Source organism: Microcebus murinus, chromosome 14 (genome assembly GCF_040939455.1).
Source record: "Microcebus murinus isolate Inina chromosome 14, M.murinus_Inina_mat1.0, whole genome shotgun sequence".
Classification (NCBI taxonomy): domain Eukaryota; kingdom Metazoa; phylum Chordata; class Mammalia; order Primates; family Cheirogaleidae; genus Microcebus; species Microcebus murinus.
In genome coordinates this window covers 22,345,900-22,359,406 of record NC_134117.1, presented here as the reverse complement: position 1 = coordinate 22,359,406, position 13,507 = coordinate 22,345,900, and the positions used below count along the sequence as shown (strand labels likewise).

Genomic DNA, 13,507 nt, shown 5'->3' with positions numbered 1-13,507 from the left:
AATCGTGTGGGAAATAAAAATAGGAGTTATAAACAAAGAATCCAATAATATTGGTTTTATATCTACTTCTAGTTAACTTTACTGGAGTTCCTTATTTCTTCATATGGCTTTCAGTTACTGTCAAGTGTCTTTTTATTTCAGCCTGCAGGATTTCCTTTATCATTTTATAAAGTGCAATTCTGCTAGCAAGCAACAAACTCTCTCAGCTTTTATTTATCTGGGAATGTCTTAATTTGTCCTTCATTTTAGAAAGATAGTTTTGCTGGATATAGAACTCTTGGGTTGACATTTTTTCTTTCTTTCAGCATTTAAAAATGTCATTCTACTCCCCTCTGATATCGTTGGCTTCTGAAAAGAAACTATATACAAGTCTTACTGAGGATATCTTGTAATGATGAGTCACTTTTCTCTTTCTGCTTTTGAGATTCTCTCTTTGTGTTTTGAGAATGTGATTGTAGTATGTCTCAGTGTGGATCTATTTGCATTTATCCATCCTAGAGTTCACTGAGCTTCTTGAAGATGTAGATTTGTGTCTTTTATCAATTTTGGGATGTTTGGAGCCATTATTTCTTCAAATATACTTTCAGCTGACTTTTCTCTCTTTTCTCCTGCTGGGATTTATAGTTTTTGTATGTTGCTACACTTGAATGGGTCCCACAGATCCCTTAGCATTCCTCCATTCTTTTTTTTTTTTTTTCTTCATATTTTTCATACTTGTCAGACTGGACAATTTTAATTGGCTTATATTCCGGTTTGCTGATTCTTTCTTTTGCCTGCTCAAATCCACTATTGAAAGCCTCTACTAAGTTTTTCATTTTAGTTATTGTACTTTTAAGCTCCATAATTCCTTTTTAGTTTTTTTTATAATTTCTATCTTTTTATTAATTTATTTGTTTATACATCATTCTCCTGGTTTCCTTTAGCTCTTTGTCTATTGGTTCCTTTAGCTCTTTGAGCATATTTAAGACAGTTGATTTAAAGTCTATTTGTCTATTAAGTCCAATGTCTATGCTTCCTCAGGGAAAGTTTCTATTCATTTCTTTTGTGAATGGTCTATACTTATTTCCTTCCATGCTTCATAATTATTTGATACAAACTGGATATTTTGAATATTGCAATGTGGTAGTTCTGGAAATCAGATTCTTTCCCCTCCTCAGGGTTTGTTTTTGTTGCTTACTGTAGGCTTTAGCTATTTGTTTCGTGATTTTTCTAAATTATTTTTGTAAAGTCTGTATTCTTTGTCTTGCATGGTCTCTGAAGTCTCTGCTCATTGCTTGGGTTCAGCTAATGTTTTGACAAAGATTTCTTTGAATGCCAGGAACCAAAAGGAGAGAGGGAGGAAGGGAGAGAAATGGGGGGTAGGGAAGTGGGGAGAAAAGTGGGAGATAGAGAAAGAGAAAGAGATGCAAAAGAAACAAATAAAAAAAATCTCTCCTAGCCTTTGCAGACTGGCTCTGTACTAGGGAACTCCTTTAATGCTTAGTCAGGCCATTTAAAATTTTGCCTTAACCTTAAATATCTGCCTTCACTAATCTTAAAAGATCAGCCATAAGTAAAAGCTTAGCATCTTCTCATGTCTTTTCTAGCATGTATTTTGCCCTGGGCATGCATGTAGCTTTCTTAAATCCCCAGTGTGCATGGGTCTTTTGAATGTCCTAATTTCCCTGAGAAATTCTTTCTCTAGCTTTTCTAGCTTTCTCTAGCTTTTCTTCCCAGGCTTTAGGCACTCTAATGTATGTCTCAATTGTAATCTTTTGTCCCACATGGCTGCACATTCTTCATTTGTCTTACAATGTTTTAAAGAAGTGACCACTGCCTTTTCCACCCTGAGTGAGTTCCAGGTTAGGCTAAACAAAGACAAACACCTTGCATCAGTCCTTCATGTAGTTCCCAGACAAAATGATTCTTTGTGAGTAAGGTCTGCTTTCCTCCTTCAAAGTCAGGACCAGGGCCTCATACTGCGAATGCAGGCTAATGTCTTCAAGACCACTGCCAAGCTGGGGAGAAGGGAGGGCAGGGGCAAGTAAAAAGCCACAAATCTTTTATTCCACTTTAAAGTTAACTCTTTCTTGATTCAGCATTCACTTTGTTGCCATAAACTTTGAACTGTTTTCCAGCATTCTGACAAAGTGATTCTGACAGTTTTTCCTTGATATTTTGATATTTCTGTGGAGGGATGAGCTCGTAGAGCTACCCACTCCAGCCATTTTTGCTTCTTCAATGTTTAAATTGAAGTATAATGTACATTCATAAAGATATACAATTCATAAGTGTGCAGCTGGATAATTTTTGCATTTTCACAAGGCATACAAACCTCTGTGGCCACCCTCTAGGTATTTCTCTGTTTTAAAACATATTTGTACCTCATTTCATTTAAAAAAAAAATTACTCATTGTGACTTACAAAAATGCATAATGTGCTAATTAGAGAAAGATAATTTTAACTGAGGAATGTGGGGTGGGAGGAGGGAAAGCATGAAAGGAAAAGAAAACAAAGCCAGTTTTCTATTTTTGTTATATGGCAAGTGCATGGAAGAATGTCGTGCACACTTTGCTAGAGGTGGGATAGAAATTCATCTCTAGGCTTCCTAGCTGCAAATGCAAAAATGGAAACATCATAGTTGTAGAATTTTTGTAATGTCTGAAGATAAAAACAAACTAATTGTTCAGTAGGCATGCAGCTATATCAGGTACTATGGCTGGAAGAAACTTCTCCTATAGTTATTATAATTAAGGCCTTATTGGAATTAGTGAAAGACGTTTGATATCTCCTGTAGTAAACAAATCCCACAGCAGGGAGCCCAGGCCTTTCTGTATGCACATATCATGGGCTGTCAATGCCACAATGACCCAAGTGAGGAGTTGTGATGGCAAGTCTATGAGGGGTCTGAACACTGCTATTTGGGAGGGTGGGGCAGAGGTTTATCAAAATAAGGGTGGGTGAATTAACTGCCTTAAACCTCAGTTTCCCTAGCTGTAAAAGTAGGAATAATAATAGTAAGTACTCAAGGATATTACCAGTAGAGGAGAAATTGTGTATGCGTCTGGTGTGTAATAAGTGTTTGCTAAATCTAGTGATCATTATTGTAATTCCAAGACTTGTTAGGAAACTCTTGATGGCCTCTAGTCCCTTGGTTGAGTAACCTCATTTCTTTTTGACCTCTCCTCTATTTCTAAGCCTGGGCCATACCACCAGGGCTTGCAAATGTTAAAATGTAATCAGAGCATTTTGACCTTGTGGGCCTAAGGTGGAGTGGGAGTGTGTGAGACGTGGGATCTTCCTGGTTCTGGGGACCCCAGGCTTGTGATGGATGGCTCCCCCCAGACTCAGCGGGAGCAATATGCATGCTCAGTGGGGAACAGGAGGAGGCACCTGCACCCACCCTACTACACCCTGTTATCCTGAGACTGGGCCTAGTGGCTGCAGATCTGCATCCCACCTGGTACACAAATCGGCTTTAAGAAGGAACAGAATGACCACATCTGTACTGAGTGCTGTCACATTAAGAATGCAGGTCTTTACTTCAGCAGCACAGCCCATGGTTGCTTTCAGGTTTTGATAAATGCATAAGGCAGTTGTGCTTTTCCTTGGACAGTGACCACTGTCCAGGTGGACATCACCTCTGTGGCCCTGGCGTGGCACTGCCTGAGGGCAGTAGGCTGCCCTCCGACCTCTGCTAGGATGAGCTTCCACCTGCAGTTACAGCCAAACCTGCCTAGTGTCTCAGGAAGAAGCACCTCTTTATAGCTGGCCATGAGTCCTTAATATATTACCCTTAAATCATTTAAAACTGGACTAGCCAGAGCAGCAGTGAATATGCCAATGCAGCTGGGAGCAATCTCGGGCAGCCCCAGCGAAATGGCCGAGATGATCTAATAGATCTTACTTCATCTCCAAAAGTCTATTACCCTGCCTCTTGCCTCCTTATTAAACCAAAGCTCCCCACTCACAGGAAATAAAACTGCTACCTGATATTTATATATCTTCAGAGAGTAGTGTGATTCAGAAACCAGGGAGAATGGTTTAAAACTATTTATTGAAAAGGAGACTGTTTCTTGCATGAAATAATCTTATTGGAAAAGTTACCTTATTTCTTCTACTGCCCTTGGAAAATCCAGATCGTTTGTAAAGCAAAGGGCAAAACAGAAATTGATTTTTGTCGGCATGAGATCGGTTTTTTGCACTTTGATTAGTGGCTTAAAGCTGGTGAGTCATGTGACAGTTCTGGTATTTTGGGGCAGGGTATTCAGACTGAGATCATAATAGCTATTTCTGACCTTGACTTTGAGCAGAACATTGCGGGAAGTCTTATGTCACCCCAATGTCTAGCTATTTGCAAACTTATGTTATTTCTGATTGACTATTGGCTTAACAGTTCCCTCCCCTCCCTCACTGTGCCGTCCCTAGACTCTAAAGTTCTGAATGGATTCGCATCATCTACAGGGCAAAGTCTAGACTCCTTGTTCTGGCATGAAGGCCCTCCAAAGTCTGACCTGATCAACTTCACCTCCAGACCAATATCTCTTCTGCCTGCATGGTGTGAATGCTCTGCTGCTGGCAGCCACTCTAGCTCACACCCAGCACTCCAGAAGTCCACTCTTTGCACTGTCCTCTCTGTTAGGAGGCCTGCTCCTGTCCTAGGTGTCTGTCCATAGATGCCCTCAGAAGTCACGCCTCCTATTGTGCCTACCAGTGGACTTTCTCTGTTCCCTGCGAGCTCACTATCTCAACTCGAGCCTGTTACTGTACCTGCCATCTACACAGCATGGATCTTGCACCTTGAAACAGCTCATGTTTGTGGTATGTGCATCGACCTTATGGAAATTCAATGCTACCTGCTGGAGAGAGAGAGGGAGAGAGGGAGAGAGGGAGAGAGGGAGATGAAAGGGGAAAGGGGGAGGGAGAGATTTTTATCTATCTCCCCCAAATTCATAAGTTGAAGCCCTAAGCCTTGTACTTCAGAATGTGACTGTATTTGGATATAGGGCCTTTAAAGAGATGATTAGGTTAAAATGAGGCCCATAGGGTGGGCTCTAATCCAATATGACAGTTGTCCTTATAAGAAGAGGAAGTTTGGGCACACAAGGAGACACCAAGGAGGCATGTACACAGAGAAAAGACCATGTGAGGACACAGCGAGAAGGTGGCCACCTGCAAGCCCAGAACAGGAGAAACAAACCCTGCTGATACCTTGATCTTAGACTTTCAAGCCCCAGAATGTAAGAGAATCAATTTCTGTTATTGAGGCCACCGAGTTTGGTATTTTACTATGGCAGCCCAAGCAGATGAATACACTCAGGGAGGGTGTGCCCTGGAGTGAGTGGGAGATCAAAGGTGTGAATCTGAGTCTGCTCTTCCCTGCTCAGCCTCAGTTCCCGCAGCTTCCCAGGAGTGTGAGCGGCTTTCCGTGCTGGTGGGAACCGAGTGTTTGAAGACCAGCTAGTTGGCTGGTCTAATCTACTTCTTTTAACTTGCCCCTGTCCACAGCTGACTCCGTCAGGGGCTCTGACAAAGAATCGGCTGTCTATTCCAGTGCTGGCTGGGCTGGGCTTGTTGGGAGATGTCATTCTACTGACTGGTAATGGTTATCAAAGGCAGTTTGGTTTTTTATTCCTTAGTGCTTAAAGGTTCTTGATTATGACAATAAAAATAATAGCAGCCAACATTTCTTGAGAATTATCTTGGGCCAGGCACATTCTTTATATTTGTAATTTTGGTTAATGTTCTTGAGAGTCTTACGAGGCAAATATACTATTATCCTTATGTGTAAAATGTAATTGATTTTGTTCAAGGTCATGCGTATAGTAAGTGTCAGAACCAAACCTTTTTGTTTGTTTTTTTGAGACAAACTCTCTTTCAATTGCCCAAGCTAGAATGCAGTGGTGTCATCACAGCTCATTGCATCCTCCAGCTCCTGAGCTCGAGTGATTCTCCTGCTTCAGCCTCCCGAGTAGCTGGGACTACTGAGTAGCTGGGACTACAGGTGTGCACCACTACGCCCAGCTAAGTTTTCTATTTTTGTAGAGATGAGGTCTCACCATGTTGCTCAGGCTGGTCTTAAACTCCTGGGGTCAAGTGATTCTCCTGCCTTAGTCTCCCGAGTCACTGGGATGACAGGCATGAGGCACCCTGTTTGGCAGAACCAAAATCTTTCAGAGCTCAGAGCCTGTGCTCTTAACCACTACGATGGTTCCACTGATAGATGAGGCAAAGGAAAAGAAAGAAGCCTTTCTTGGATAGGTGGGAATATGGTAGATGAAGATGAGAAGGCCTTTCAGATATGTGGAAAGGCATGAACAAAGTCAGGGAGGTGTGAGGATCCTTTGGAGGTTTTCCAAGTTTGCTGGGAACTTTTTGGAATTAAGTCTGGAATTTAATTGGGGACTAGATCTGTACATAGTCTAATAAGAGCTAGTCCTTTATGCAGGTTTCTTCCATATATGATCTCAAAAAAGAGTAATTTTTGGCAGGCACCAGGAGTAGGATTATTCTTCCCATGTTACCCGTGGGGCAAGCGAGGCCTAGTGCAAGAGATGCCTGCTGAGAGTTCACTGTCCCTCTTATGTAAAGCCCAATTTCTGCCCTCCAGCCCAGGACTGTGCCCCTCTCCCCATCCACAGTAAAAATAAAATCTGGGGTTGGAAATCACCAGGATAGCAGCTGTGGCTCAACCCCAGGGCCAGCCTGAAGAGACCTTTGGAGGAAGCCGTGGGAACAACCATATAGGCAGAAAGAAGGTGTCTGGCTTGCATAATGGCTAAGAACAGAGACTCTGGAGTCAGGCCTGGTTTTGATTCTCAGTTCCATGAGTTAAGGTGTTACCTTGGGTGGATTATATAACTTCCCTAAGCCTTAGTTTCCTCATCTGTAAACAAGGTAAAGAACAATAGCTATCTAATAGGATGGTTCATGAGGTCTGAATGCGGTATTGCATATTAAGAACTTAGCACTCTCTTCCTCTTCCAGTCCGGTCTCCTCTTCCTCGTCCTGTCTAGTCTGGTCTCCTCTTCCGGTCTAGTCTCCTCTTCCTCGTCTGGTCTCTGTCTCATCTCCTGTTCTGCATCCTGTCTCGTCTCCTCTTCTGGTCTGGTCTCCTCTTCCTCATCTGGTCTGGTCTCCTATTTATTCCTCATCTGGTCTCATCTCCTCCTATCAAAGGTATTTTTAAGGATAATATTAATTTTGAGTGATTTTCACTTTCAGTGATTACAGAAGAGCCAAGCTCCCAACTCCACTCAATGGTCACATAAACAGAACCTCTGTCTGGCTGGCCCATGCCACTGTGGCCTCTTCCCACCCACGCTCCCAGCAGCAGAGCAATCTCTTCTAAAAATAGGTCTGATTAGATTACCCCTGTCTTCCCCCCAATAAAACCCTAATTTTATTTGCTTAGGAAAAAAAAAAATCCCAAACTGCTTTTAAAAGGCCTCTGAGGTTCTGTGGGGTCTGGAGCTCACTGGCAGACCCTCCTCGCGGTGCCCAGTTCCAGCCACCCTGACCTGCTTCTGTGTCTCCTCCTCGCAGTGGGCATCACACACACGTTCGCACTGCCGGGAACACGGTCTCGTCGGCCCTTCCCCACGCTGTCCCCATTTCATCCTTCAGACTTAATTCCTGTGTCCCCAGCCTGAGCTTCCACTGGCGCCTGACCAGGCCCCGCCCCAGCCTCGGCGCCTCTCCCCCGGTCCCTCTCCCTCTCTGTGTTCACCTCAAGGCCTTTTCACATTCGTCCTGTGATTGGTTGATTCCTGCGTGTCTCTCCCTAGATTCTAAATTCCATGCAGATGGAAACCATGTCTATTTTTGTGCCTGGCACATAGAAGACACGCAGTAGGCACTTTATTGAATGAATAAGCAAATGCCTCTCTTTTCCGTCTCCAAGTCAGTTCTTTCACAGTAGAGACCATCTCCTATTCACCCTTGTAGCCCCATTCCCAGGCGTGTTAAGGAGTCTTAGAGATTTCTTAAGCAAACCCCATTCTTTGGTAGAAGTCATTGAAAGCCAGGGAATCACCATGACTTACATACAGAAGGCTCTCAATAAGCGTTGGTTCAGTGAATAACCGAGCAGTTTCATCCTGAGTCTCTGCCAAGACCTCACTCAGTCTGCAATCTCTCCATCCAGGGCTGAGCCCAGCGCGTCGCCCTGCAGGGACGTGGGTCAAGGCACAGCCCACCCTCCCTCCCGCGCCAATGCCCTGGGTCGTCTGGGCCTACAGGTTTCCACTGCAGCCCGCTCCTTTTCCTTTCCTGGGGCCTCAGGGCCATCCAGCCTTGCAGCGACAATGTTTCCAGCAGCACCTTCTGTTTCCTTCACTCTTTAGGGAGTTTAAGATTGTTTAAAATTGAGAGCTTATAATGGGTGAAAGAGTTCTGAACAAAAATTCTCATAAAAGAAGAGACTATATCCTGGATTTCTTTCTGTCCTATGGGTTAGCTTTCTCATGGAGGGTTGTTTTCGATTTGGTATTTGGGATCTTTACTGCCAATGTTTACTGAGTGTCTGCGATGTGGCATGCACAGAGGGGGGAGTAGGTGAGGATGGGGGTTGAGGGCGAGGCAAAAGGAAGGAAGGCTTTTTGGAAACAGGCTATTTTGCAGCAGGCCCCAGAGATGAGCTCTGCAAGAGTCAGTGTTGGTGGCTGTAACGTACTTTGGGCTACGGACGGAAGTCCCTGGGAAGGGTTTGCCTTGTGTGGGACACCCCAGGGTGTTTGTCAAGCTCAGAACACTTGCTGGGATCTTGCTGATGTGATCAAGAGAAATGCCGGGCTGCTCTCTCTCCCTTTGGGCCAGTGTCCCCCTGTCCTGTCAGGGCTGCAAGCCCTGCCACGTGGCTCTCTCCCACCTGTTCCCATCAGATGCAGGGGACCAGTCTGTCAGCCCCTCTGTCCATCAGCGACGAGCGATTGGTACCCTGAGCCTGGGGTGGGACTTCTGATCTCAGCTTGGGGCTTGCTGATGAACCGATGGCTGCTGTGCTCTGAGAGCCATCAGGGTGACTGCTAGCTCACTGAACACAGCGAAGTGATGAATCGTGCTCATGTTTATTCTGCAATTTCAAAGGCAGCCATCGAATGTTAAAGAGCGCAGAGATTTTAAATGAACAAACGGTGTGGTGGAAAATAGAAGAGATGGACTTGGTCACGATTTTTGCTACATGGTAGATGGACTTCATTTTATTTCACATGGCTCAGGTGGATAGCTTGAAAGGCTCCTAAAGTGCAGATAAGATTTAGAACGTCTCAATTGTGCTCCAAATTTGGGGAGCAGTACCTTATGCTAATGAGATTTTTTATAAGAAGATGGTCTCTTTTTTACCACCAGATTGTCCCTTAAATTAGTTAAAGCCTTGAGGCTTTAAATTAAAAGCAAGAAATTACAATGTAGCAGATTGAATTTAGGTTCACGTGCCGCATTTGAAATATATGAGTGGCTTTGGAAAGCATAATTTAAAATGAATGGTGGGTTCCTTATGCACAGGCAGCGTTCCCCTGAATGTCTGGCTACTGTAAGCCTGGTTTCCACACAGTTAGTGCCACCAGTTAGTGTCCCTACACTACCACTCCCCTTCCCCATCACCATGGCACTCTCTCCATGCCATGCCGTTCTGGCATGACCACAATGAAGTCTGCTGATGCCATCACTTCTGCTGGCACCTGCTCCCAACTTGCTGTCTCTGCTCAACCTTGTGAAGGCAGATCCAACTCCTTGGGGCCCCAGCCTCTCCTTGGCCATAAATTAGTGAGGTTTCCCAGCAGTGAACACTGGAATTCTTCATCACCCTTGGGCTTGAGATCCTGCCTTTCTTCCTGATCTGGGCCTGAGGGTGCTTGAAAGGCAACATAAAATCTTGCTTTTGTTTCATTCATAATTGGTGAATCTGTGCTCTCTGGGCAAAGGCCAGCTTGTTCATGGCAGTGGTTTTTAACCCTGGATGCACGTTAGAACAAGCTGGGGAAGCTTTAAAAAAATTCTGATGCCCAGGCCATGATCCCTAGAGATTTTAACTCAATCGGTCTGAATGGGGCCCAGGTATTGGGGTGGGTGAGTGAGCGTGTGTGTGTGCGCGCGCGCGCGCGTGCGTGTGTACAAGCTTCCTGGCTTATTCTACTATTCAGCCAGAGTTGAGAACTACTGATTTGGAGGAAAAAGTTGTCCACTTTCACTGTTAGAATTAGGCAGATTTTCTCTAATCAGACTAAGACAATGTGACAGGCAGACAATGAAACATTAGCTGTGGATGTCAGGACTCCAGGAATTTATGGCAAAATTAGCCATGTTCCTTTTTTAACTCTATTCACAGTAAGAGATGTAGAAATGCTAAGGGGACAGGAGCAGTGTCCCTGGGCTCGCGCAGGCCTAGGAGGCAAGCAGCTTCAGAGCCAGAGGCAGTAGCCACTGCAGACATTTCCTCAAAATAAAGTTTATTCATTCATTTATTAACTCATTCATGCACAATAGGCTCCGGGTGCAAGGATGTCTGTCTTTAAGGCAGGGACTCTGAAAGGGCTGGCAACACAGGGAACGAGGGCTAGTTCTCTTAATCGCAGACATGTGACTTTTCACCTGGGCACCGTTTCTTTGCAAATGCCAGAACCCAGCACCTGCCCTTGAGTGTACCTGGGGAAGATGGCAACACCCACCTCTCTGCTTCACCACTTGCAGTCTTGTCGCTGACATTTTCTCTGGTGCCATTTTTGTCTGATGATGGTAGCATATGGGAACCTCTTCGTCAGACACAGTATTTCAAGTACCTCCTCTCTCCCATTCTGCCTGACTCATTCGGCGATTCCAGAAAGCTCGTCTGCACAGGCAAGGGTGGAGGGGGGGGGAGAAGCATCATAGAATTCATCAAGAGTGAGTACTAGAATACTCTCTCTTTTTTTTTTTAAAGCAACAAGAAAAGTACAGATGATGTCATAGCAGCTCCTTGGCACCCTCACTGTGGGATGGCTGTCAGGAAGCAGTCTACTTCTTATGTAAGAGCAAGCAGGAATCTGAGGCTTAGAGGAGTTGCACTTTAATCTGGACTCCTCTCCCTCGGGGTGGTGGACGTGTGTTCCTGAGATTGCACCTGAGAGTACTTCTCTTTCCAGCTTCAGGCCCCCCTGTGTGGATCCAGAGCAGCCCCCCAGAGCTGCGAAAAGGAAGCTTTGCTCCGCCCGCTACCCAGACATGCCGCGAGGGGGCACCAAAGAGTTTCCATTCCTCTGCCTGGCGCTGCCTGCTCCCTGCCGTGCGTGCAGCAGACGCTGAAAGAAAACAGTGTGAACTAGAAGAAGCGGTGATGTTGGAAGGCAAAGCTTAAGCCCTAGGTAGAAAATTGTGACTAGATGGCAGAGGGGACACCCCTAATTTTTCCATTGGTTGGGGAGGTGGGGAAGTGCAGTGGGGAAGGGGTACGTTTCTGATCACTATCAAAACAACCATGAGGCACCACATGAATGTTTTCATTTTTCTTTAAGAAGCAAAGGAAGATGGGGACTAAGGAACATTAAGCAGGCATTCGTTCAATCAGTTGTTCACAAACTGTGTGGCAGGACACGTCCGGAAGGTAGGCTGCTGCTTAGCAGGACCTCAGCAGGGCAGTGCAGACCATGGAAGGGGTCTGGGTTTTATTCCAAGTGCCATGGGGGGGGGGCCACTGGAGACTTCCAAGCCAGGGGCTGGTGTAGCCTGTCTTACATCGATGCTCTGAGGACCTGCCCATGGGGCGCGAGCGTGGACGTGGTAGAGAGGCTATTGCAGGGTCCAGAAGGCCCAGGGTGCCATCGGTGGGGGTGGAGAGAAGACGACACACTTAGAACATCTGCTGGAGTTAGAACTGGCGGGACACCCTGGTGGACTGACACCAGCCACGTGAGAAAGGGGGAATCAAGGATGACCCTCAGGTTTGGGGTTTGGCACCTGGCTGGATGGTGGTGAGACTGAGCAGGAGGAGAAGGGGTGTGGCAGGGCCAGGCTGGGGGACAGGATTGGTGTCTCCTTTGTCCCTGGTGGGTGTGTGATGCTACCCGTTCCTGCCTGCAGAGGCCCAGCGGGCAGCCAGATTTATAAGTTGGAGCTCAGCGGAGAGAGAGGTCAGGGCTAAAGGTATACATTTGGCACATCCATATTTTTTTTTCTTCATTTAATGCTCACATCAGACCTACATTGAAGATGTTCTTGTTCCCATTTCATAGACAGGGAAACTGAGACTTAGGAAAGGGAAGGTAATGTGGCTTGAAAGTAGTGGAGCTGGGATTTAAACCAGGTCTGCGTGATTCAAAGTCCCTGTTTCCAAGGCATCTCCACATTCTTCCCTGAACTGACCTCCCTTAGGGAAAAGTCTACACCTCTCCTGCCTCGGGCAGGCGTTCATTGAGTGCTGGCCAACCAAGGTGTCGGGTCCCGCAAAAAATCACTGTAACCAGGTAGCTCTTATTTTTCCAACTAAACAGCAGATTCTCTGAGAGCAGAAAAAAATCATGCCTTTCTATCCGTCCGTGTGGATGCCATGCAGCATGTAGCAGAGGGCCTCACACCAGGCAGAGAGGCCAGTGGGGTTACCCATTGAGGCTGCATAGTGGCTGCCAGGAATGCTGTGTGGGGGTTGGGGTGGGAAGGATGCTGAGCTGGGAGAATGTGCTGGGATCCATTAGTGATGTCTGTTCTGGGCCTGGGTGGGGTGAGAGGCAGATCCTTCAGTCTAAGGTGGAGTTGAGGACTCCACTGAGAACCTGGCCCGTTACAACCTCCCCATTATTGACTCACCAGCCAATGGAGACTCCACAGCACAGGGCTGAGCCTTCCCTTTCATCATTACTCGGAAGTCACATCACACCAGGTGAGGACAGAGTCTCAGGAAATGGAAGTTATGGGTGAGCCAGCCTCTCCCTGCTCCTGCTGTGAGGATGGCCATCAGGACAGACCTGCCTTGAGCAGTAGCAGGCGCTGAGTACAAATTGTTCTCCGGGTGTGGCTGTGGCAGCTGCAGGAGCAGATAGCAGCTCCCCCAAGGGGGAGGCTAGCGGGGAGTGGTGTGCAGTGAGCAAGCTAACTAGCTCTCAGGCAGCCAGTGCGAGTGCGTGGTAGGGCACATTCCTCCCACACCCCCATAATCTGGAACTGTCAGGTGTGTGTACCTGCAGGGTCTCCTGTGGCTTGCAGAGAACACTGACAAAGGGTTCCCCAGATGCACTCGGTTGTTGGGGTAATTGGCACACTTGTGACAAGGGTAGGAGCTAGAGGCCCGGCGGCAAGTGGGGGTTTTTACCAGTTAGGAGAAAGCAGGGGTGCAGGGCTGGCCCCTGGGATTCCAGAGATGGCTGACTGCCCCCTGATCAGAGGATTTTGGGGGATGGGGTACAGAGATGGGGCTGGGGGTGTCAATGAGGCAGGACAGACCTGGTCAGAGGGCCCAGGGCCCAGAGACTCATTAGGCACTCAGTCTCATTATGGGCTAATTAGGGGGAGGGGGTTTGCTGATAGGATAGCCCTGGCTGGAGGGAGCAGAGGACTGCCG

At 46.4% G+C, this 13,507-nt stretch overlaps 1 long non-coding RNA gene across 1 annotated transcript in view; it reads left to right on the top strand.

Moving 5' to 3' along the window:
• Positions 1-11,444, top strand: part of LOC142875633 (uncharacterized) — a 38,230-nt gene extending 26,786 nt beyond the window's left edge. The window contains exon 2 of the long non-coding RNA XR_012922941.1: positions 11,100-11,444. This is a non-coding gene — a long non-coding RNA (uncharacterized LOC142875633). The remainder of the gene's footprint in view (positions 1-11,099) is intronic.
• The last annotated feature ends 2,063 nt before the right edge of the window (positions 11,445-13,507 follow it).